Below are 23,157 nucleotides of genomic sequence, written 5' to 3'. Positions count from 1 at the left end.
CCTTGGACCCTATGACCAGGCTTCTTTTCATTCATGATGAAAGCAAAGTGCCTGGATGACCATAATTCAGTCTTTTATATTTTTGAGTTAGCGTTTCTATTTCCTGAAGCAAAAAGATTCCTCTTAAACCCTTAGCAAAAACTAAAGTAATCCAGCCATTAATTATTTCCATGCTGTTCAAACTTGCTTCCGAATTACAGTTTGTCCTAAGATCCTGTCTATACACACTCAGTTTAATTAGATGGGAAAATATCTAATACATGTTATTAAATGGATGCCTTGGTGTGTGAGCAGTAGGGGAAGAAAATACTGCTTTTCCAACGTTTAAGCAATTATATTGTCTGGTTTACTAAAAACAGATTCCATTGAATATATCTATGCAATCCAATACAACAAATGTTTATTGAGAGCCTTTTATGAGCCATGTGCTGAGCTGAATGATGGGAAAACAAGGCTGACTAAAATGAAATATCTGACTTCTAAGGAGATTCCATTTGGGAGAGAACACAGACAAGAAAAGAGTTAATTTTGATGGCCACGTGCTATCAGAAAAGTACACATAGGGTCTCACAGAATGGAATTGTATGAAAAAAAGTGTCAGGACTAAGGCCAAATGCCTGCTCAATCATTCTGCCCAGTTGAACACCTGTAAAACAGACTAAAATGGTGTTTTCCCCATGGCTTTTTAAAAAAGATGTTTTTCCCCTACACACAAGGATCTTTAAATAATTGTTCTATGCTAGACTCAATGCACCTATGACATGCAATTTTCTGTGAAACACATTGTTGCATTTTTTGTCTAACATGTTATTTTCCCAATGACTATTTATCATCTGCTCTGTGTTTGTCTAATGAACAAAAGTGTGAGGCAATGAAATAAACCTCAGTGAAACAATGAAAAGGCAACCATGCATCATTGATTTAGCAGGGGAACAAAAATAACAAATGAAAAGAACACAGACACTCAGTTGCCTCTGAACACCAGGAAAAGGCAACTGTATCTCTCAACTAGCTGATAACATCAACTCTGCCAACTTGTTGGAACCACTGAGGGAAAAAGAAAGTCAGCTATGATTTAATACAAAATAAAAAAACTATTTGGCTGTTTTCAGGGGTTCCAACAGTATGCAGTCAATCAAGAAGCCATCAAAGGAGCTGTAATAAGATTTCACATGTGTCTACACACAGTAATTTCTCCTTCCACTAATTCAACCAAGAAAAAGATATTATTATTTTAATATAATGAATAAAAATCTCAAACTACTATTCTGTATCTATAGGATTGTTATGGCCACTCTGGCTGCCACACAAACCACCACAGACTACACAGACTAAACAGAAATTTATTTCCCACAGTTCTGGAGGCAGAGAAATCCAGGATCAAGGTACTGGGGAAAAAAGTTTCATTTTAAGGCCTCTTCTCTTTGTTTATAACTAGCCATCATCTCACTGTGTGTTCATATTGCCTCTTCTTTGTGAACTGGGGTAGGGGGCTAGCTCTCTGATATCTCTTCTCATAAGGACACTAATACCATCAGATCAGGGCCCTTCCCATATAACTTCATTTAACCTTAATTACTTCCTTAAAGGCTCCTCTCCAAATATAGCCACAATGGAAGTTTTCAACGTATGAATTTGAGGGGGACAGAAATATTCAATTCTTAACATCTCACAAAAGAAGAGGGGGTTGGTGGAGGTGCTAAAGAATGCAAAACATTAGTTAAAATAATATAAAACTATAGGTTAAAAAGTTAGTTCTTGGACACACATCTAAAAGCAGTGTCAACTACAGCAACATTTCTAGAGATGTCAGTGCCTTAGGCATACATTCCTGATTGTCAGAACAAATAGTATGTCCTGGGAAACTCACATATCACACATAATAGGAAGTAATGTAGGTCTACCAAAAAAAAAAAAATGCAGTGGATTGAATCAGGGCTAGAAAAAAACCCAGTGGATGAAAAGAAGGTGCTAGGAGAAGAATAATATTCTTCAAGAGAGCATTTAAAAATCTGAGAAATTATAACTTTCTAAACTTATATTTGAATTAAAATAGCATGTTGATGAATTTCTGAAAGTAGGTTTGGAAGCACATTTAAAGGCACCTTAAGAGGAGCTATGGGCTTCTTCCCAGGTGGCTCGGTGGTAAAGAATCCACCTGCAATGCAGGAAACCCAGGCTCATCCCCTGCGTTGGGAAGATCCCCTGGAGGAGGGAATGGCTGCTCACTCCAGTGTTCTTGCCTGGAGAATCCCAGACAGTGGAGCCTGGCAGGTGACAGTCCACAGGGTTGCAAGATATTCTTAGGTCCACATAAATACCATTTTCAAATGGAAAATGAAAAAATTATTCTTCAGAAAAACATTATGTATTTCATGACCATTTACTGAATATTTACCATATGCCAGGACTAGGCTTTGAGTTTAGGTTAATCATATCAGATTCAGCATAAGATGCTTCTCTACAAAGCAACTATGAATCCATAGATATTTTTGCAAAGCTGAAGTTTCTACCAGTTAATAATATTTGTATTCACTTACCCAACTTATTAATTTTTTAGTCTAATTTCTATCCCTTCCATATGTTAGGAGGTAAAAGATGCCTTCTTTGACACTGGAGTTTACTTACAGGTATGCACTGATTTAAAGATATGGTAAAAGGTAAATACAAACAAGGAAGGTGTAGTGTTATGGATTTATTTTCTGTGTGCAGCTTCTTGGCTTGTATACATGGTAACTGACTGCTTTGTGCTATTAGGCTAATGTACAGTGATGGATGGTAAAGATAAAGTCTTGGTTGTGGTGGCAGCTATCAAATGATGGTAGGCAATTGCTCTGATGAAATACAGCAATTTCACAAATAAGAATAATTCACTAAAGGAGATTCCATAACATAGTACTATCTTAATGTGATTGAAAGATCACACAATCTTCGCATGTTAGACCACTTGGAGGTGAACGTGCTGTGTACTAGTATAATGGCTGTATAGTGTTTCTGCTGTTACAGCTATCTGTAGCTGGAAAAAAGTTTAGAAAGGCCGTTTATAAGCAATATTTTTCTTTATTATTAGAAAATATAGAAACTTTGAGAAAAGATAAAGCTTAGTAATTAAGAGCACTGACAGGGGAGGCAGGATAATATCTGAAATTATGTGATCAAAATAGAGTTGGATTTGGAAGTAAAGGACTGAAATTCTAGACTTAAATTTAACAAGCTGAGAAGACTGAAAGCTCTCTGAACCTAGACCAGGGTGTGGCATATGGTTGATAGCAAAGGATGGCTCAGATTCGACATAGGGCTCACCAATGAGACTATGTAATTGGGAACTTTCATACATCCTCAATTAATCACTTGTTAAAATTTATTGAGGAAGGCCACATTCTGTTAAAATATCTCCACATATCAAAACCACACTTTCTAGCTGGGTTTATTTCCAAGTCTTTCAGGCAAGACAATTACATTCTTTGCAACACCATGGACTGTAGCCTGCCAGGCTCCACTGTCCATGGAATTCTCCAGGCAAGTTTACTAGACTGGGTAGCCAATCGAAACCAGGTCTCCCACATTGCAGGCAGATTCTTTACAGTCTCAGCCAGCAGGAAAGTTCAAGAATACTGGAATGGGTAGCCATTCCCTTCTCCTGAGGCTCTTCATGACCCAAGGATCATACTGGGGTCTCCCACACTGCAGATGGATTCCTTACCATCTGAGCTACCAGGGAATCCCTTACATTCTTACTTATGTTAATTTCACAACTGAAGTCAGAGGAATAGCTCTAAGGGAGTCTTGGGGTCAGTGAATATTGCTAAACATATATTTCTGGCCCAAAGAACCCTTAAGAAGAATTACTTGGTTTTTATATACAAAAAACAAACAAACACATTTTACATTGCTGAAACACAGTTAAGAGAAATTTATATCAAATAATTCTTACATATGAGAGAAAATGTATGAAAGGCACCTTCATTAAAAATTAGGAGTGTGCAATTAACATATACATACTGCTATATGTAAAATAGATAATCAACAAGGAAGCACTTGTTGAGTAGCACAGGAGTGCTACTCAGTATTCTATAATAGCCTAAATGGGAAAAGAATCTGAAAAAGAGTAGATATATGAACATATATATAACTAAATCACTTTGTTGTACACCCAAAACTAGCGTAACATTGTAGATCAACTATACTCCATTATAAAATAAAAATTAAAGAAGGCAAGGATTGAAGGAAGTTAATGCGGGATGTGCCTGCAAATGGGACTCTCTGCTTAGGCTGAACGTGCTTGCAAACAAGATGTTCTGCCAAGGAGACTGGACACAGCCTTGAGTTTAATGGTCCCTTGCAAACGAGGGAACATTCCCTTCCTGTGATAAGGAGGAAGAAAGGGCTCTGGACAGACTCTGCAGTAAGCAGGAATTTCACTCCCTTTTGCTGTACGATAACATTTATGCACATGCGCTATGCTGAGAAGGCTTAGTCATACAGTCTGGAATTCTGCCAAGGGGGCTTTATAAAAATAAACCGCAAGCTTGCTTGCTTGTGCAGTTCTTTTTTCCTCCAGCCGGAGTTGTGTCTGTCTCTTGTGTGTGTGTCTTGTCTTTGTGTCATTTCACTCGCAATCTCCAACAAAGGATATTCTTGGATTGGAAGAATCAGTATTGTATTATACTACCCAAGCAATCTACAAATTCAATGCATGCATACATGGTCAGTCTCTCAGTTGTGTACAACTATTTGTGACCCCATGGACTGCAGCCCCATAGACTGTAGGCTCCTCTGTCTGTGGTATTTTCCGAGTAAGAATACTGGAGTGTGTTGCTATTTCCTTATTCAGTGGTAGTCGCTCAGTTGTGTCTGACTCTTTGCGACTCCATGAACTGTAGCCCTCCTGGCTTCTCTGTCCATGGGACTTCCCAGGCAAGAATACTGGAGTGGGTTGCCATTTTCTTCTCCAGGGGGTCCACCAGACTCAGGGATCAAACCTGGATCTCCTGCATTGCAGACAGATTCTTTACCACTGCATCACCTGGGAAGCCCCAGAGATTCAATGCAATCCCTATCAAATTACCATTTTGGGGGGCACTTTTCAGAGAATTAGAGAAAACTGTACAATTTGCATGTAAATACAAAAGATGATGAGTAGCCAGAGCAATTCCCAGAAAGAAAAACAGAGCTGGAGGAATCAGGCTCCCTGACGTCAGACAAAGCTACCATTACTACATGGTACTGGTGAAGTGAAGTGAAGTCGCTCAGTCATGTCCGACTCTTTGCGGCCCCATGGACTGCAGCCTACCAGGCTCCTCCATCCATGGGATTTTCCAGGCAAGAGTACTGGAGTGGGTTGCCATTTCCTTCTCCAGAGGATCTTACCAACCCAGGGATCGAACTCGGGTCTCCCGCATTGTAGGCAGACACTTTACTGTCTGAGCCATAAGGGAAGTCCAAAAACAGAAATATAGATCAATGGAACAGAATAGAAATTTTAAAGATAAACCCATGCCCCTATGGCCACCTGATCTATGACAAAGGAGGTAAGAATATACAATGGGGAAAAGACAGTTTCTTCAATGTGCAATGCTGGGAAAACTGGACAGCTACATATAAAAGAGTAAAATTAGAACACTCCCTAACACCGTACACAAAAATAAACTCAAAATGGATTAAAGATAGACACGTAATGCCAGACACTATAAAATTCTTAGAGGAAAACATAGGCAGAACACTTTGGGACATAAATTGCAGTTATATCTTTTTGGATCCACCTAAAAATGAAAATAAAAACCAAAACAAAAATATCAGACCTCTGAAACTTAGAAGCTTTTGCACTGCAAAGGAAACTATTAACAAAATGAAAAAACAACCCTCATAAAGGGAGAAAACATTCACAAATGAGGCAACAAAGAAGGGATTAATCTACAAAATATAGAAAGAGTTCATGCAGCTCATTATCAAAAAAACAAACCACCCAATCAAAAAATGGGCACAAAAAAGATAAAGACATTTCTCCAAAGATGACATACAGATAGCCAAGAAAGAACATGAAAAGATGCTCGACATCACTAATTCCTAGAGAAATGCAAACCCAAACTACACTGTGTACTTAGCCATTCAGTTCCATCTGACTCTTTGTGATGCCAAGGACTGCACCCTGCCAGGCCCCTCTGTCCGTGGGATTTCGCAGGACAGAAACTACAGTGAGGTAGCACCTTATGAGAGTCAGAATGGCCATTATCAAAAAATCCACAAACAACCTCGAGAGGGTGGGAATGTAAAATAGTACAGACACTATGGAAAACCAGTAATGGAGATTCCTGAAAAAAAACGAAAAGCAGAACTTCCATATGACCTTGCGATCCCACTCCTAGGCATATTTCTGGAGAAAACCACAATTCGAAAAGATACATGTACCACAATATTCATTGCAGCACTATTTACAATAGCCAGGACATGAAAGCAACCCAAATGTCCATCAAAAGAAGAAGAATGGATAAAGATGTGGTATATGTATACAATGGAATATTACAAATTGATGCCATTTGCAGGAACATTAATGGACCTAGAGATAGTCATACTGAGTGAAGTTAGTCAGATACAGAAGGACAAATATGATATTGTTTATTTGTGGAATCTAAAAATAGGGTATAAATGAACTAATTTCCAAAACAGAAGTATAGTCACAGATGCAGAAAACAAACTTATGGTTACCAGGGGAAAGAGGAGTAGGAATAAACTGGGAGATTGGGATTGACATATATACACATTCAGTTCAGTTCAGTTCAGTTTAGTCACTCAATCATGTCCGACTCTTTAGCGATCGCATGGACTGCAGCACGCCAGGCCTCCCTGTCCATCAGCAACTCCCGGAGTTTACTCAAACTCACATCCATTGAGTCAGTGATGCCATCCAACCATCTCACCCTCTGTCATCCCCTTCTCCTCTCACCTATAATCTTTCCCAGCATCAGGGTCTTTTCAAATGAGTCAGCTCTTCACATCAAGTGGCCAAAGTATTGGAGTTTCAGCTTCAACATCAGTCCTTCCAATGAACATTCAGGACTGATTTCCTTTAGGATGGACTGGTTTTTTTCTCCACTAGATTTTAAGTTAAAAGTGTAGATACCATGTTTGTTTTGCTAACAATTATATTTCCAGCACTTAGCATAGTGACTGGCACAAAGTGTGCATTCAGTAAATATTTTTATCGAAAAAAATTATCTGTTGTATTCTTTCAGCTCTCTTATTTCCTCATCTACATAATGTGGATAATAAAACAACATTAGTAAGTGTTAAAAAGATTAACTTAGATAACATATATTAATGTTATTTAAAAGAGCAAATTGCTTTGCAAATCTTATACTTTACTTTTGCGATCCAAGATGTGTTGTTTTTTATTTTCATTTTTTATCCTGTGAAGGATAATTGCTTCACAGAATTTTGTTGCTTTCTTTCAAACCTCAACATGAATCAACCATAGGTATACATATATCCTCTCTCTTTTGAACTTCCCTCCCCATCCCACCCCTCTAGGTTGATACAGAGCCCCTGTTTGAGTTTTCTGTGCCATACAGCAAATTCCTGTTGGCTATCTATTTTACATATGGTAATTTGTTTCCATGTTACTCTTCCATACATCTCACCCTTTCCTCCCCTGTCCCTATGTCCATAAGTCTATTCTCTATGTCTATTTCACCACTGCTGTCCTGTAAATAAATTCATTTTTATAGATTCCTTATATATGCATTAGAATATAATATCTATCTTTCTCTTTCTGACTCACTTCACTCTGTATAATAGGTTCTAGGTTCATCCACCTCATCAGAACTGACTCAAATATGTCCCTTTTTATGGCTGAGTAATATTTCATTGTGTATATGTACCACAACTTCTTTATCTGTTCATCTGTCTGTGGATATCTAGGTTGCTTCCATGTTCTAGCTATTGTAAATAGTGCTTCAGTGAACAATGGGATACATGTGTCTTTTTCCATTTTGGTTTCCTCAGGGTATATGCCTAGGAGTGGGATTCCTGGGTCATATGGTGGCTTTATTCCTAGCTTTTTAAGGAATCTCCATACTGTCTTCCATAGTGGCTGTTTCAATTTACATTCCCACCAACAGTGCAAGAGCATTCCCTTTTCTCCACACCCTCTCCAGCATTTATTGTTTGTAGACTTTTGATGATGGCCATTCTGACTGGTGTGAGGTGATATCTCATTGTGCTTTTGATTTGCATTTCTCTAATAAAAAGCAATGTTGAGCACCTTTTCATGTGTTTGCTAGCCATTTTATGTCTTCTTTGGAGAAATGTCTGTTTAAGTCTTTTCCTCACTTTTTCATTGGATTGTTTTTCTGGCATTGAGTTGTATGAGCTGCTTGTATATTTTGGAAATTAATCCTTTGTCAGTTGTTTCATTGGCTATTATTTTCTCTAATTCTGAGGATTGTCTTTTCATCTTGGTTATAGTTTCCTTTGTTGTGCAAAAGCTTTTAAGTTTAATCAGGTCCCACTTGTTTACTTTTGTTTTCATTTCCATTACTCTAGGAGGTGGGTCATAGAGGATCTTGCTTTGATTCATGTCAAGTGTTCTACCTATGTTTTCCTCTAAAAGTTTTATAGTTTCTGGTCTTACATTTAGGTCTTTAATCCATTTTCAGTTTATCTTTGTGTATGGTATTAGGAAGTGTTCTAATTTCATTCTTTTACATGTAGCTGTCCAGTTTTCCCAGCCCCATTTATTGAAGAGGCTGTCTTTGCCTCACTGGACATTTTTGCCTTCTCTGTAAAATTTTTTGCTCTAGTTCTGTGAAAAATGCCATTGATAATTTCATAAGGATCACACTGAATCTGTAGATTGCATTTGGTAGTATAGTCATTTTCACAATATTGATTCTTCCTACCCAAGAACATGGACCATCTCTACATCTGCTTATGTTGTCTTTGATTTCTTTCGTTAGTGTCTTATACTTTCCTGTGTACAGTTCTTTTGTATCCTTAGGTAAGTTTATTCCTAGATTTTGAATTCTTTTTGTTGCAATGGTGAATGGGGTTGATTCTTTAATTTCTCTTTCTGATTTTTCATTGTTGGTATACAGAAATGAAAGTCATTTCTGTGTATTGATTTTGTATCCTGCAACTTTGCTAAATTCCCTGATTAGCTCTAGTAATTTTCTGATACTATCTTTAGGGCTTTCTTGTGTACAGTATCACGTCATCTGCAAACAGTGAGAGCTTTACTTTTTCTTTTCTGATCTGAATTCTTTTTATTTCTTTTTCTTCTCTGATTGCTGTAGCTAGGACTTCCAGAAGTAAGCTGAATAATAGTGGTGACAGTAGACACCCTTGTCTTGTTCCTGATCTTATGGGGAATTCTTTCAGTTTTTCACCATTGAGAATAATGTTTCCTGTTAGGCTTATCATATATGGCCTTTTACTATGTTGAGGTAAGTTCCTTCTACGCCCATTCTTTGAAGAGTTTTAATCATAAATGGATGCTGAATTTTGTCAAAGGCTTTTTCTGCATCTATTGTGATGATCATATGGCCTTTTTTTCAGTTTGTTAATATAGTGTATCACAATGATTGATTTGCGTATATTGAAGAATCTTTGCATTCCTGATATAAACCCTACTTGATCATGTTGTGTGAGCTTTTCGATGGGTTGCTGAATTCTGTTTGCTAAACTTTTATTGAGGATTTTTGCATCTATGTTCATCAGTGATATTGGCCTGTGGTTTTCTTTTTGTGTGTTGTCTTTGTCTGGCTTTGGTATCAGGGTGATGGTGGCCTCGTAGAATGAGTTTGGAAGTGTTCCTTCCTCTGTAATTTTTTGAAAGAGTTTTCAAAGGATAGGCATTAGCTCTTCTCTAAATGTTTGATAGAATTCTCCTGCAAAGCCATCTGGTCCTGGGCTTTTGTTTCCTGGGAGATTTTTGATCACAGCTTCAATTTTAGCGCATAATTTCTATTTCTTCCTGGTTCAGTCTTAGAAGATTGAACTTTTCAAAGAATCTGTCCATTTCTTAGAAATAATCTGTCCAGGTTATCCATTTTATTGCCATATAGTTGTTCATAACAGTCTCTTATAATCCTTTGTAGTTCTACATTGTCTGTTGCAATCTCTTTCATTTCTAATTTTGTTGATTTCTTTTTTTCTTGATGAGTCTGGCTAAAGGTTTGTCAATTTTATCTTCTCAAAGAATCAGCTTTTAGTTTTATTAATATTTACTATTTTTTTCATTTCTTTTTCATTTATCTCTGCTTGGATCTTTAGGATTTCTTTACTTCTACTAATTTGGGGGGGGGTTGTTCTTCTTTTTCCAGTTGTTTTAGGTGTAAAGTTAGGTTGTCTATTCGATTTGTTTCTTGAGGTAGGATTGTATTGTTATAAACTTCCTTCTTAGAACTGCTTTTTCAGCATCCCATAGGTTTTGAGTTGTTGTGCTATTTGTTTCTAGAAATTTTTTTATTTACCTTTTGAATTCTTCAGTAGCCTGTTGGTTATTTAGAAATGTGTTGTTTAATCTCCATGTGTTTGTGTTTCTTATAGTTTTTTTCTCATAATTGATATCTAGTCTCATAGTGTTGTGGTTGAGAAGGTGCTTGATGTGATTTCAATTTTCTTAAATTTACTGAGGATTGATTTGTAAACCCAAGATGTGGTCTTGTTGTTCAGTTGTGAAGTTACATCTGACTCCCTGAATTGCAGCATGCCAGGCTTCCCTGTCCCTAACCATCTTCTGGAGTTTGCTCAAACTCATGTTCATTGAGTCAGTGATGCCATCCAAACATTTCACCCTCTGTCACATCCTTCTCCTCTTGCCTGCAGTCTTTCTTTGCATCAGGGTCGTTTCCAATGAGTTGGCTCTTGGCATCAGGTGGACAAAGCATTGGAGCTTGGCTTCAGCATCAGTCCTTCCAGTCAATATTCAGGGTTGATTTCTTTTAGGATTGACTGGTTTGACCTCCTTGCTGCCCAAGGGACTCTCAAGAGTATTCTCCAGCACCACAGTTCGAAAACATCATTCTGCAGTGCTCAGCCTTCTCTGTGGTTAAACTCTCACATTCATACATGACTACGGGAAAAACTATAGCCTTGACTTAACAGACGTCTCTGCTTTTTAATATGTTGTCTTGGTTTGTCATACCTTTTCCTCCAAGGAGCAAGCGTCTTTTGATTTCACAGCTGCAATTACTTGTCTGCAGTGATTTTGGAGCCCAAGAAAAGAAAATCTGTCACTGATTCCATTTTTTCTCCTTCTATTTGTCATGAAGTGATGGGGACAGATGCCATGATCTTCAGTTTTTAAATGCTGAATTTTAAGCCAGCTTTTTCACTCTCCTTTTTTACCTTCATCAACAGACTCTTGAGTTCCTCTTTGCTTTCTGCCAGTAGATTGGTGTTATCTGCATATCTGAGGTTGTTGATATTCTTCCCGGCAATCGTGATTTCAGCTTTTGATTCATCCAGCCTAGCATTTCGCATGATGCACTCTGCATGTAAGTTAAATAAGCAGGGTGACAATCTACAGCCTTGACCTACTCCTTTCCCAATTCTGAATCAATTCATTGTTCCATATCTGGTTATAACTTTGCTTCTTAACCTGCATACAGGTTTCTTAAGAGGCAGGTAAGGTGGTGCCATATTCCTATCTCTTTAAGAATTTTCCATAGCTGTGATCCAAGGCTTTAGCAGTAGATGTATTTTTTGGAATTCTCTTGCTCTTTCTATGATCCAACGGATGTTGGCAATTTGATCTCTTGTTTCTCTGCTTTTTGTAAATCCAGTTTGTACATCTGTAAGTTTTTGGTTCATGTACTGTTGAAACCTAGCTTGAAGGATTTTGAGCATTACTTTACTTGAATGTGAAATGAGCGCAACTTTGTGGTAGTTTGAGCATTCTTTGACATTGCCCTTCTTTAGGATTGGAATGAAAACCGACCTTTTCCAGTCCTGTGGCCACTGCTGAGTTTTCCAAATTTGCAAGCATATTGAGTCCAGCACTTTAATGGCATCACCTTTTAGGATTTGGAATAGTTTTGCTGGAATTCTATTACCTCCATTAGCTTTATGTGTAGTAATGCTACCTAAGGCACACTTGACTTCACACTTTAGGATGTCTGGTTCTGGGTGAGTGATCACATCATCATTTTTATCTGGGTTATTAAGACCTTTTTGTATAGTTCTGTGTATTCTTGTCACCTCTTCTTAATCTCTTCTGCTTCTGTTAGGTCCTTACTGTTTTGTCCTTACCATGCAACATCACCTGAGTTCATTCCCTTGGCTGCATTCAGCTAATGGATCAGTTGTAAGTGATGCTTAATTGTAATGCAGAAAAAGCTGAGGCTTGACTCTCCAAGATGGCTTCACTGACACATCTGAATACTAAGCTGGGATGACTGGAATGCTTAGGGGATGGATAAGCATCTCTGTCTCCTTCTTTCTCTCTCATCTCCCAGTCAGGTGGCTGAATCTTCTCACATGATAGTTCAGGGCTCTAAGATGCATGAAGCAGACACTCTCTTAAGATCCAGAGTTGGAAGTTACACATCCTGCTTTTCACACAGTCTGTTTACCAAAGCATGCCACAAGACCAGCTCAGAACTGAGCAGCAGAGAAAGAGGCTTTGCTTCTTAATGGGTGACTAGAAAGAGCATGTGGAGTGAGATATAATTGTTAACCATCTTTAGAAACAAAATCTACCATCATTTCAGTTCAGTTCAGTCACTCAGTCATGTCTGACTCTGTGACCCCATGAGCCGCAGCATGCCAGGCTTCCCTGTTCATCACCAACTCCCAGAGTCCACCCAAACCCATGTCCATTTGTGTACATTTCCTAGGGGGTAGCTTTCTTCAAATAAATTTGGGATCAGTATCATCAAAAAGAAAGGAATCTTAGAAGTTGCCTAGACTAACATGTTAACCTATCAATAATACTATATATAAAACATCCCTGGCAGGTCATTAACTTTTTTACACCCATACAGTTACTGTGAGAAAGGAAGCAACATTTTAAGAAGCAGTTCATATTCAGACTACTCTAATTTCCACTAGCTTTCTTAATCAGAATGTAACTAGAATCTACAAATTGTATTTGGTTGATATGTCCGTATTTTAACCAGTAACAGAAAAAATTTTAATCCTCTTTATTACTTGCCATTTATTTGATATTGAAACTACCTCATTTATCTTACAGAATTCCCCACATTCTGACCTTTACTTTTTGCTTTCTTGGGATGTTGTTCAGCATGTTCCTCTGTACACTGTATTTCCGGTAAAATGTTAATTGATGCCTAATTAAATTAAATTTTCTTGGCATGAATACATCATAACTGGTATTGTATACTTTTGGTCAAATCAGTTCAGGAGCTACATAATCTCTAGTTGTTTCTCTTTGTGTTATTTAAAATTTATCAATGGGTTCAGATGTGATCAGTGTAATCTCCCAAGTATGAAGTTCCCCCATGAATCTCTTATAGTTACTTTCAGTTCAGTTCAGTCAGTTCAGTCGCTCAGTCGTGTCCCACTCATTGCGACCCCATGAATCACAGCACGCCAGGCGTCCCTGTCCATCACCAACTCCCGGAGTTCACTCAGACTCACATCCATCGAGTCAGTGATGCTATCCAGCTATCTCATCCTCTGTAGTCCCCTTCTCCTGCCCCCAATTCCTCCCAGCATCAGAGTCTTTTCCAATGACTCAACTCTTCTCATGAGGTGGCCAAAGTACTGGAGTTTCAGCTTTAGCATCATTCCTTCCAAAGAAATCCCAGGGCTGATCTCCTTCAGAATGGACTGGTTGGATCTCCTTGCAGTCCAAGGGACTCTCAAGAGTCTTCTCCAACACCACAGTTCAAAAGCATCAATTCTTCGGAGCTCAGCCTTCTTCACAGTCCAACTCTCACATCCATACATGACCACAGGAAAAACCATAGCCTTGACTAGACAGATCTTAGTTGGCAAAGTAATATCTCTGCTTTTGAATATGCTATCTAGGATGGTCATAACTTTCCTTCCAAGGAGTAAGCGTCTTTTAATTTCATGGCTGCAGTCACCATCTGCAGTGATTTTGGAGCCCCCAAAAATAAAGTCTGACACTATTTCCACTGTTTCTCCATCTATTTCCCATGGAATGATGGGACCAGATGCCATGATCTTCGTTTTCTGAATGTTGAGCTTTAAGCCAACTTTTTCACTCTCCTCTTTCACCTTCATCAAGAGGCTTTTTAGTTCCTCTTCACTTTCTGCCATAAGGGTGGTGTCATCTGCATATCTGAGGTTATTGAGATTTCTCCCAGCAATCTTGATTCCAGCTTGTGTTTCTTCCAGTCCAGCGTTTCTGATGATGTACTCTGCATATAAGTTAAATAAGCAGAGTGACGATATACAGCCTTGATGTACTCCTTTTCCTATTTGGAACCAGTCTGTTGTTCTATGTCCAGTTCTAACTGTGGTTTCCTGACCTACATACAGATTTCTCAAAAGGCAGGTCAGGTGGTCTGGCATTCCCATCTCTCTCAGAATTTTCCACAGTTTATTGTGATCCACACAAAGGCTTTGGCATAGCATCCAAAATGCTTTATTTCATTAGGTGTTGCAAACTGATTACTTCCTATGATTCTGCATTTATTAGCTGAAATTCTATCAGAAACTTGATTAAACACTTTATAAAGCAAGAGAAAATAAAATGCTTGATATTTTTTCCTTTTTATTTTCCAGTTTTTAGAATAAAGATTTGGTGACCTAGCAACCTCTGAAGGTGAAAAGTAAGTTTTGCTTTGTTTTGAACTCATGCATTTTAATATACTTGCTTCACCATTGGAATCATTATTATTTTGATGCACAAATGCCCATCTTTGGGCTGCAACAGCCCTTTCAAAATGGTATCCTCTGGACACAACCACAGTGGTCTTTGATCAATTTTCATCCTTTCCAGCATAATATGTCCCAAAGTAATCATAAACATTTCTTGCCAGGATGCGGCATCAGTCATTTCTCCTAAAAGGTTCTCCTAGATTTAGTAAGAATAGTTATTTAGAGAACTTTCTCTGGGCTCAGTGATTTATTTCTACTGTGCTGATATTGCTTCCACAAACTTTTCTATGGATAGAGCAAGGAACTAAATATTTTTTAAAAGGAAAAACATCATGAATTTATAGTGGTATTAACAATTCAAGATTTAGGATTTTTCATTAACTCACTTAATATCAGTATTTGTATGTCTTTTCACTTATTCTGAAATAATAATTCCTAAAGATATGAATATAAGTATTACTTGGTAAAGAGAATAAGTAATGAATTTAATGAATTTATGAGAAGTTATATGTATACAAATTAATCATAAAACACCAATACCAATATGATTATTAAGTATCTTTTAATTTTATTTTTTATATTTTTTCTTGAGGATATATCTCCAAGGAATGTACATTCAACTTACTAAGTTTTGTAGATACTTGAAAAATTTCTTCTAGGTGTAACAAACTTGACATAGAGTTGGTCTTATTTACTTCGTTTTGTTACTGACTGTTTTAAAGAGATTTCTTTGCTTTTCAGATTACTTTGTTCTAGGATAGCTGTATATATTTTGTTTATATAATTATCTTTTCAAAACAATTTTAAGTTATAACTCATATAAGAAATGGTTTAGTCACTAAGTCCTGTCTGACTCTTGCGACCTCATGGACTGTAGCCTGCGAGGCTCCTCTGTCCATGGAATTCTCCAGGCAAGAATGCTGGAGGGAGTTGCCATTTCCTTCCCTCATAGCTCAGTTGGTAAAGAATCAGCCTGCAGTGCAGGAGACCCGGCTCAATTCCTGGGTTGGGAAGATCCCCTGGAGAAGGAATAGTCTACCCTATCCAGTATTCCTGGGCTTCCCTTGAGGCTCAGCTGGTAAAGAATCTGCCCACAATGCAGGAAACCTGGGTTCAATCCCTGGATTGAGAAGATCCCTTGGAGAAGGGAAAGGCTACCCATTTCAGTATTCTAGCCTAGAGAATTCCATGGACTGTATAGTCCATGGGGTCGCAAAGAGTTGGACATGACTGAGCAACTTTCACTTCCTCCAGGGGATCTTCTCATTCATTTAAAGTATACAATAAAACATTGCTTGGTATACTCACAGAGTCCAACCATAACCACAGGCAAAATTTAGATCATTTCCACTCACCCAGAAAGAAAGCTTATACTCATTAGCAGTCACTTGCCATTCCCTGCCACCTCCATGCACTTAAACCCTAGTTAATCACCAATTTACTATCTATCTCTATAGATCTGCCTGTTCTGGACATTTCATATGAATGGATAGTGGAATATCATTTATGACTGGCTTCTTTCACTTACAATGTCCTCAAGGTTCATGTATGTTGTAGCATTTGTCAGTACTTCATTTCTTAAAATTTTAATTGGAGGCTAATTACTTTACAATATTGTAGTGGTTTTTGCCATACATTGACATGAATCAGCCATGGGTGTACATGTGTTCCCCATCCTGAAACCCCCCTCCACCTCCCTCCCCATCCCATCCCTCAGGGTAATCCCAATGTGCCTGCCCTGAGCACCCTGTCTCATGCATTGAACCTGGACTGGTGATCTGTTTCACCTATGGTAATATATATGTTTCAATGCTATTCTCTCACATCATCCCACCCTCGCCTTCTCCCACAGAGTCCAAAGGTCTGTTCTTTCATCTGTGTCTCTTTTGCTGTCTCACACATAGGGTCATTGTTACCATCTTTCTAAGTACTTCATTTCTTTTTATTGATGAATATTATTTCATTATGGAAGAGATAATCAAGATGGAAGAGTAGGCAGACTGAACTCACATTCCCCTACAGGCATATCAAAACAACTACTTACAGAGTAACTGTGAAAATGACCTGAAGACTAGCAGAAAGGATTTTCCACAAGTAAGATATAAACAAAAAGCACAAGAGACATGGAGCAGGGGCAGAGATGTAGTCGAGTCAGGACTCACACTCCTAAGCTAGAAACAGGAGGGCTATCACAACCACGGAGGTCCTTCCAGAGAGGAGTCCAAGCCCTACATCAGGTTCCATAGCTCGGAGGTCCTGCACCCAGTAAGTCAGGTTTGAAAACCATCAGAGCTTGTTTGGGAGCACCCAAAGGTTACAAGAGACTGTTCTTAAAGGGCACACACAAAATCTCACATGTTCTGACTCTCAGAGCAGAGGCAGTAATTTGAAAGGTGCTTAGGTCAAATCTAAGCGCTGACCATGAAGAGCCTCCCAGAGATGTAAGTGGCAGCTGGGACTCCTCCCAGGGACTGAGAGACAGTGATGGCCTAGCCATTTGGGGCATCTCAATCTACCATGCTAACAGAATGCTGGCAAGTGACATTTTCCCCCTCTTGCCTTTTAGCACTGCAGGCCTGCCCCACTCCCTGTAGGCCTACAGAATCATATACCACCAAACTGCATAGCCAGATGCACAAGGAGCCAGCCCCAACCTTTGGTACATCTGCAGCCAGTAGACAAGCAAGGGCCTCACAAAACTGCCACTTCCTAGCAGACTCATGGCAGTTGGCCCCATCACAACAAAAGTGCACATACATAGCTTATAGCTTACATAGGGGACACACTGAGAGCTTTCAACTCAGGTGAGCAAAAGGGGAGTGTGATTTGGGGTCCCATAGAAGAATTCATATGTACAGTCAATTCTCCAAGATTGGAGATGTGATAGACCTACCAAACACAGAAATTTAGGCAAGATGAAAAGACAGAGGAATATGTTCCAATAAGGAATGAGACAAAACCTTAGAAAAAGAGCCAAAAGAAATAGAGATAAGCAACCTACCTGACAAATAATTCGAAGTAATATTCATAAAAATGATCACTGATCTTGTGAGAAGAATGGATGACCACAGTGATAACTTTAATAAAGAACTTGAAAATATAAAAAAGAATGAACCAGAGCTGTAGAATGTGACAACTGAATAAAAAACACACTACAGGAAATTGACAGATTAGGTGATATGGAAGAATGAAACAGTGATCCAGAACTCAGGGTAGTGGAAATCATTCAAGCTGAACAGAAAAAAGAAGAAAAAAATTTAATGAGAAAAGTTTAATTAAATGTTAACAATTAAATATAAGAGATAATCTTACAAGCAATGACAGAAAAGCAACTATTTATTTAAAAAGGAACTTCCATAAGACTATTAGCTAGTAAAGACAAATGTATCCTATTGTTCACTGCAGCACTATTTACAATAGCTATAACATGGCAGCAACCTAGATGTCCATTGACAGATGAATGGATAAAGAAGTTGTGGTACATATACACAATGGAATATTACCCAGCCACGAAAAGGATCTCATCTGAGTCAGTTCTAATGAGGTGGATGAACCTAAAGCCTATCATACGCAGTGAAGTAAGTCAGAAAGAGAAGAATAAATATTGTATACTAACACATATTATACAGAATCTAGAAAAATGGTACTGAGGAATTTATTTGCAGGGCAGCAATGGAGAAACAGACACAGAGAACAGACTTACGGACATGAGAAGAGGGGAGGAAAGGGTGAGATGTATGGAGAGAGTGACATGGAAACTTATATTACCATATGTAAAACAGATAGCCAGTGGGAATTTGCTATATATCTCAGGAAACTCAAAAAGGGGCTCTGTATCAACCTAGAGGGGTGAGATGGGGAGGGAGATGAGAGGGAAGTTCAAAAGGGAGGAGTTATATGTATACCTATGGCTGATTCATGGTGAGATTTGACAGAAAAGAAACACAATTCTGTAAAGCAATTATCCTTCAATTAAAAAATAAATAAAGTAAGTAAAAAGACTATCAGCTAACTTTTCAGTAGGAATTTTTCATGCCAGAAGGAAGTGACATGATATAGTCATGGTGCTGAAAGCATAAGAAACCTACAGACAAGAATGCTTTATCCAGCAAGGTTATCATTCAGAATTGAAGAAGAGATAAACAGTTTTACAGCTAAGCAAATGCTAACAGAGTCCATCACCAATAAATCAGCCTTCAAGAAAATGTTAAAGGGACTTATCTAAGTGGAAAAGTAAAGATCAATATGAGAAATAAGAAAATTATAACAAGAAAAATCTCACTGGTAAAAGTAAACGTATAGTATAGGTAGTGGATCAACTTATTTATAAAGCTAGCAGGAAGGTTAAAAACAAAGGTAATAAAATAATCTTATCTACAATAAGTAAAGAATATACAAAATCAAAAAATGTAAAATATGACATCAAAAACAAAATATGGGGGCGTGGCAAACATACAGGGCTGTTAGAATGTGTTCAAGCTTAAGAAATTATTAACTTAGGATAGGTACATATACATAAGTTGTTATATATAAACCTCATGGTAACCAAAACCTAATAATCTATAATAGATACACAAAAAAATAAAGGAAAATAATCCAAACTTAGAAATAAAGATACTCATCAAATCATAAGGAACAGAGCAAGAGAAGATCAACAGAATAGAAAAGAATTACAAAAATAACCAGGAAAAAACTAATGAAACATTTAAAGAATAAAGGAATAGAGAGGAACTACAAAATAATCCAGAAAAAAATTAATAAAATGGCAAAAAGGGCATACCTATTAATGATGAGACAGGGTGCTCAGGGCTGGTGCACTGGGATGACCCTGAGGGATGGGATGGGGAGGGGTTTCAGGATGGGAAACACATGTATACCCATGGCTGATTCATGTCAATGTATGGCAAAAACCACTATAATATTGTAAAGTAACTTGCCTCCAATTAAAATAAGTAAATTAATTTAAAAAATAAAATTAAAAAAAATAAAATGAAAATGGGTTAAATGCTCCAATCAAAAAACATACAGTGTATAGAACAGACTTTTGGAGCCTGTGGGAGAGGGAGAGGGTGGGGTGATTTGGGAGAATGGCATTGAAACATGTATAATATCATGTAAGAAACGAAATCGCCAGTCTAGGTTCGATGCAGGATCCAGGATGCTTGGGGCTGGTGCACTGGGATGACCCAGAGAGATGGTATGGGGAAGGAGGTGGGAGGGGGGTTCAGGATTGGGAACTCATGTACACCCGTGGCAGATTCATGTTGATGTATGGCAAAACCAATACAGTATTGTAAAGTAAAATTAAATAAAAAACATACAGTGGCTGAATGGATTTTTAAAAAAGCAAGACCCATGTATATACTGCCTAAAAGAGACTTACATCAGATCGAAGGACACACATGAACCAAAAGAGTGGGTATGGGAAAATATATTCCAAGCAAATGAAAAGAAAGCTGGGACACTGATGCTTACATCAGACAATATAGGCTTTATAGCAAAAACTGTAACAAGAGACAAAAGTGGCAGTAAGTAAAAATAAAGGCATCAACGCAACAAGGAGATACAAGACTTATAAATATTGCACCCAACCTAAGATACCTAAATTTATAAAGGAAATATTAACCTATATGAAAACTGACATGAACAGAATCAACTTACCTCGGGAAAGATCATCCAGACAGAAAATCAATAAAGAAATACTGGCCCTTAAATGACACATTAGACTAAGAATTTCCCTGGTGGTCAAATGGTTCAGAATCTGCCTAGTAATGCAGAGGACATGTGTTCGATTCCTAGTTGGGGAACTAAGATCCCACATGTCGCTGAGCAATTAAACCCTTGCACCACAACTACTGAGCCCATACACTCTGGAGCCCATGTGCCACAACTGGAGAGTCTGTGCACTGCAGTGAAGATCCTGCATGATGCAACTAAGATCCTGCATGCCACAAATAAGACCTGACATGGCCAAATAAATAAACAATAATAAGATACATTTTTTAAATGACACATTGACTAAATTGATTTTATAGATATATACCAAAACACTCCATTGAAAAATACCAGAACACACATTCTTTTAAGTTCACATGGAACATTCTCCAGGATATATTAGGCCATAAACAACTCTCAGTAAAATTTAGAAGATTGAAATCATACCAAGTATCTTCTCTGACCAAAACGGTATGAGGCCAGAAATTAAATGCAAGAAAAAACTGAATAAAATGCCCAAACATACTGCCTAAACGATATGCTACTAAACAACCAATGGGTCACTGAGGAAATAAAAAAATGAAATTGAAAACTGAACAAATGAAAATGTAAACACAGCATTTAAAAATCTATGAGACAAGTGGGAAGTGCATATTGATACAGGTCCTTTTCAAGAAATAAACAGAAAACTCAAATAATAATCCAATCTCACACCTGGAGGAAACAGAAAAAGAAGAACAAACAAAACCCAAATTCAGTAGAAGAAAGGAACTAATATAGACCCAAATAGAAATAAAAGACACACACAAACAAGTGATTCTTTGAAAAGATAAACAAAATTGATCAACCTTCAGTCAGACTCATCATGAAAAAGAGAAGTCCCAAATGAAAAGTCAAAAATAAAAGAGAAGTTACAACCAACACCATAGAAACATGAAGGATCATAAGAGACTGCTGCTGCTGCTGCTGCTGCTAAGTCGCTTCAGTCGTGTCCGACCCTGTGGGACCCCAGAGGTGGCAGCCCACCAGGCTCCGCCATCCCTGGGATTCTCCAGGCAAGAACACTGGAGTGGGTTGCCATTTCCTTCTCCAGTGCAGGAAACTGAAAAGTGAAAGAAGTTGCTCAGCCATGTCCGAGTCTTTGCAACCCCATAGGCTGTAGCCCACAAGGCTCCTCTGTCCATGGGATTTTCCAGGCAAGAATAATGGGATGAGTGGCCATGTCCTTCTCCAGGGGATTTTCCCAATCCAGGGATTAAACCCATATTTCCTGCGTCTCCTGCATTGTAGGTGGATTTTTCTCCACTGAGCCACCTGAGAAGCCCACTGCAAACAATGAAATGCCAACAAACCATATATCCTAGTAGAAATGGATACTATCATTCCTAAAAATGTACATCTCCTAAGACTGAATAAGGAAAAAATAGAAAATCTGAACAGATAAATCACTAGTAATGAAATTCAATCAGTAGTCAAAAAATTCCCAACAGACAAAATTCCAGAAATAGGGACTTCCCAGATGGACTAGTGGCTAAGACACCATACTCCCAATGCAGGAGGTTCAGGTCAATCCCTGGTCAAGGAACTAGATCCCGTATGCCACAACTAAGACCCAACACAGACAAATAAATAAATATATTTTTTAAAAAGTTCCAGAAACAGCTTCACAGGTAAACCTGACCAAGCATTTACAGAAGTGTAAAAACTTACCCTTTTCAAACTACTCCAAAAAAGTTTCAAGGAATATTTCCAAATTCATTCTATGAGGCCAGCCCTGATTCAAACACCAGATAAAGACACCGCACACACACAGACAAAATTACCGATCAGTATCACGGATGACCCCAACATCACTGATGAGTATCAATGTAAAATTCCTCAATATCATATTAGCTAGCCAAATTTAAAAATATATTAAAAGGATCATATATTATGTTCAAGGGGGATTTATCCCAGGTATGCAAGGATGGTTCAATAATAATGAATCTATGTGATATACTACATTAACAAAATGAAAGATAAAAATAATCACCTCATTGGATGTAAAAAAGACTTTAACAAAAGTTAACACCCATTCATGACAAATGCTCTCCACAAAGTGGGTATACAAGGATCATACTGCAACATAATACAGCCCATATATGACAAATCCACCATATGGATCATACTCAACAGAGACGAACTGAAAACATTTTCACTAAGATTAGAAACGGGAATGATGCATACTCTCACATTTGTATTCAACAAACTACTGGAAGTCCTAGCCACAGCAATCAGACAAAAATGAGACATGAATGAAACAGAAAATAAATGAGACATCTAAGGTAGAATGGAACAAGTGAAACTGTCACTATTTGCAGACGACATGGTATTACATATAGAAAACATTGAGAATTCCACCAAAAAACTATCAGAATATATGGATTCAGTAAATTTGAAGAATACAAAATTAATATACATATATCTGTGGCATTTCTATGCATTAATAACACACTATCAGAAAGAGAAATTAGGAAAAGAATCCCTTTTATAATTACATGAAAAAGAATAAAATCCTAGTAATAAAGCTAACTAAGAGGAAAAGAATCATGAAAGTATCTTTTAGCAAACACTGGGCTGTGAATTTAAAAT

At 37.9% G+C, this 23,157-nt stretch overlaps 1 long non-coding RNA gene across 1 annotated transcript in view; it reads right to left on the bottom strand.

Annotated features, from left to right (window-relative positions):
- LOC120865381 overlaps positions 1–23,157 on the bottom strand; it is an 84,567-nt gene that overhangs the window by 21,174 nt on the left and 40,236 nt on the right. The window lies entirely within an intron of this gene.

This window comes from Oryx dammah, unplaced genomic scaffold, assembly GCF_014754425.2.
Source record: "Oryx dammah isolate SB20612 unplaced genomic scaffold, SCBI_Odam_1.1 HiC_scaffold_6, whole genome shotgun sequence".
Taxonomy (NCBI): domain Eukaryota; kingdom Metazoa; phylum Chordata; class Mammalia; order Artiodactyla; family Bovidae; genus Oryx; species Oryx dammah.
Note: the sequence above shows the minus strand (reverse complement) of the source record. Positions and strands in the feature narration are given on the sequence as shown.